Source organism: Phaethon lepturus, unplaced genomic scaffold (assembly GCF_000687285.1).
Source record: "Phaethon lepturus isolate BGI_N335 unplaced genomic scaffold, ASM68728v1 scaffold3109, whole genome shotgun sequence".
Taxonomy (NCBI): Eukaryota; Metazoa; Chordata; class Aves; order Phaethontiformes; family Phaethontidae; genus Phaethon; species Phaethon lepturus.
This window is the reverse complement of record NW_010561037.1, coordinates 25,953-29,907: the sequence shown is the minus strand read 5'-3', so window position 1 is coordinate 29,907 and position 3,955 is coordinate 25,953.

The following is a 3,955-nucleotide window of genomic DNA, read 5'->3' as shown; positions in this document are numbered from 1 at the left end:
AAGTTTTTTAGGTGGGTAACCCTTAACCCCATAATACAAAGCTGGAGGTTGTCCTGTTTGAGTGTCTCTGTAGAGCAGTCGCTGTATTTGAGTCCGAGTTCAGTCTCCAGCTCCCAGCTGGTTTCTGCTTCCCACCCGTTGTCTCCACACAGCCTGAGGCTCCAGACTTCCCTCAAATGGGTGAGATGGACCTCATGCTCTCAGGCAAACTTTCCAGGTCCCCTCCATCTGGACAGCCCCTTTCATGAGGCTCAAAGACCTGCTGTCAGAGATGCTCTGATGGATACGCCACTCCCCGACAGCTGCCCCCAGTCCCCATGAGATATGGGGTGCAGCTCCCCAGGCAGCCAAAGGTGTCTCGGAAAGATAACCTCTTGCAAGTTGTGTTGGTAATGATAAGCCTGTCAAATGGCAGTGAAGAACCCATCATCAGACCCATGGTTCTCCGGCCAGTCTGCCCCGGTGGGGAATGGGGACCACCACCTGGAAGCACCACAGGTGATCAGGTCTCGGTGCACAGCCTGACCATGGTTGCCCAAAAAGGGCAGCGCAGAGATGGATAAAACCCCCAAAAGAGATGAGACCAAGTCTCGGTGGTTCTGTCCCTCGGGGACAGGGAAGCACGATGGCCTGGGTGCAGCTGGCTGCGCAGGAGCACATGGATGATGGGCTGCTGGCTGTGAACAGGGGGTCTCTGTTGTCTCAGAGGTGGTGAAGGGACTTTGGTGGAGGTGAGCTTGGTGGGTAGAGAGGTTTATCTCTCAGCGACCAGAGACCTGGGTTAGAAATGGGAGCTCAGGGTTCAAAAGTTTATGACTTGCCTGAAAGTGCCAGGAGCATGGATTATCCCAGAGTTTCCATTCTCCAAAGCCTCTTCCATCATGATTTATTCATCTGTGGGAAGCGTTAAAACATAACACAACTCCCAAAGAGAGAATGAGCACAGCCTTAAAACCAGATGTAATGTCAGGAAACTGCTTGTCTCCTGCAAGATCTGCTGAGCCTGGGGGATGCTGCAGTTCCACTGCGTGTGGCCAAGGACTCCTTTGCTTGAGCAGCTTCACCAAATCCCACTGGTGGGAAAGGTCCATGCCGTGATGAAGCTCTTGGATCAGCTCTGGTTGTTGCGAGAGCCGTCCCTGGGATAGAAAGGGCTTGTTATATGTGCGGCAATTTCCGAGGTGTGTGCCGTGCATTCTGCTGCTGGGAATCTCTTCTAGCAATGTATAAACTGGATTGTTTCTTGGAAGTCTTTGCTTCTGAAGTCAAAGCGCAAAATTAAGAGCTTCAGTCTCCACAGGGATCCATTTTGGTATAATCTATACCTTCCCCATGCACCCCAGCAGTGCATTTTGCTATGGTTTAAATGCATGCACAACCTATATTTGATTATTGTTAGCATTATTGCTATTTTACTGTTCTTGCTGCTGTTAGCCCGCCGTTGACGATGCTATGTTTGCGAGGTTGCGACCGGCGACTCCTTTGATACACAGACATCCTGCCAATAGAAAATTCACTTGAGCAAATAAGTCTAAATTAGCGGCAGCTTTGTGTAGCTTTATTTCCCTCGCTGCGCTCCCTTCACGACTGCAAATAATTGAATACAAGCACGGAGGCCAGCCAGCCTCCGATGGGAAGCCTGATTGCCCTCCCGCCGCAGCGCTGGCAGCCGGGGCGGGAGGAGAAGGAGCCGTGGACCCTCCTGCATCACCAAGGCTCTGCTCTGAAAGATGGGGGGGTTCGGATGGCAAGTACGTGATGGTAAAGGAGGGAAGGCAGGATCCAGGTCCAGCTTCTGGGGTGATGGGCATCACCCCATTTGTCCAAATGGGCTGAAACCGGCCAGAATATGCCAAAGCCAGGGGAGGACGGATGGAGCATTTAATGCTTGCTTCCTCACCTGCAACACCCAGGGGAGAAAATGACTGCCCCTTCCCCTTTTCTCTGTGCTGAAACTTGTTGATGGGCTACAGCGGGGTCAAATCCCTCTATAACTTCATATTTTTCATTGTTTTTTCATACGTGCACAGCTTTATCAGGAAGGCTGGGGTTGAGATGGGTCAGTGTTGGCATATAAAGAAAATGTGGCCTTTCTGGGTGTCAGACTCTTGAGTGCTTTGGGAGAGTTAGGATGCCAGTTAACCCAAACCACCTTGAAAACAAAAGCCGGGGCTGTTTCAAAGTTACTGGACGGGACTTGTGCTCTCTGCCCCTCTCTCCGTGGTGAACGGGCTCTTGGTTCAGTCTGGGAAGCATCCCCATCGGGATGGGAAAGTTCAGGAGACGGGTCCCGTGCTGGGAAGACCCCAAAACAAGCATTTGAGCAAAACCAAGCCGCTGGATCCCAAAATCCCCATTTGAAAAAAGCCAGACTGTCAGACCCCAATCGTCATTTGAGCAGAAACAAGCCATCAGACCCCAAATCCCCATTTGCACAAAGAAAAGCCACCAGACCCCAAAATCCCTATTTGAGCAAAACCCAGCCGTTGGACCCCAAAATCCCTATTTATGCAAAATCAAGCTGTTGGACCCCAAAATCCCCATTTGAAAAAAACAAACAAACAAACAAACAAAAAAACCCCCAGCTGTCAGACCCCCCAAAACCCATTTTTGCGAAGACAAGCCACCGGACTGCAAAATTCCCATTTGCAAAAGAACAGGCAGCCAGACCCCAAATTACCCATTTAAGCAAAAACAAGCTGTTGAATCCCAAAATCCCTATCTGTGCAAAAACAAGCCACTGGGCCCCAGATTCCCCATTGGAGCAAAAACAAGCTTTCAGACCCCAAAATTCCCATTTGAGGAAAACCAAGCCACCAGACACCCCCAAATCCCCACTGGAGCAAAACCAAGCTGTCACACCCCAAAATCCCCATTTGGGGAAGAAAAAAACACCAAGCTGTTGGACCCCCAAATCTCCATTTGCACAAAAACAAGCCACCAGACCCCAACATCCCTACTGGTGCAAAAACAAGGCATCAGGCCCCCAAATCCCTGTTTGAGGGAACACAAGCCACTGGACCCCAAAATCCCCCGTTTGACCAAAAACAAGCTGTCTGACCCCAAAGTCCCCACTTGAAAACCAGCAGGCGTTGAGACCACCAAAGCCCCGTTTGAGCCAAACCGAGCCGTCGGACCCCGAAGCCCCCGTCTGCGGACGCGGGGCTCCCGCTCCACCCCGACGGGAAGAAAGAGTTAAGAGGCGGCGGGCGCGGGCCGGCGGTGGCGGTGGCCAATCAGGCCGAGCAGAGTGCGTGGCTCGGCCCCAGCCCAGCAGCAGGTTGCTCCCCGCAGGTATTATTTCGGGGTTTTTCCCGGGGTACCAAGCAGGGAGGCGATGAACGTCGAGCCCCGCGGAGGACGCGGAGCTGGAGGATGCACCCCTGGTAAATCCCAGTGGGTGCTGGCTTTTGGCGGGGGGGTGTGGGGGGGGTGCCTTTCCTTTCCTCTCCCTCCCTCTCTCACTGGGTGGCTTTGTTTGAGCCCAGAAAGGGGCCAGGCAGGGGAACGAAGGGGTTTCGGTGGATTAGTGCGGGGCTGAGCTGGTGGGACCCGCTGCAGGTGCTTTTTCGGGGCGGGATGTCCCCGCCGGGCGGCGTTTGCACTGGGGGTCGTAGCAGAGATGGGGTGCACGGAGGTGGGTTGCTCAGGGTGAGGAGAGCTGCTGTTTCCCCCTACTATAAACTCACCCTGGACCCAGCGGGCGCCCACCAGCACCGGGACCTTGTACCCCAGCGGGTTTTGGGGCCCCCCTCCGGTTAGCGACGCTAGCCCCGGCGGAGGGGGCAAGCCTCCATGGGGACAAGCCGCCATGGGGGCTTGCTCCGGGAGCGGTGTCCGGGGAGGAGCGAGCACATCCCGGGCTGGCTCCGCGCCCTTGAAATTCCTCAGGGCGAGTTAATGATAAATCACTGCCTGGTCGGTGGCGTGGGCGGCGGGGGGCAGCCGGGGCCGG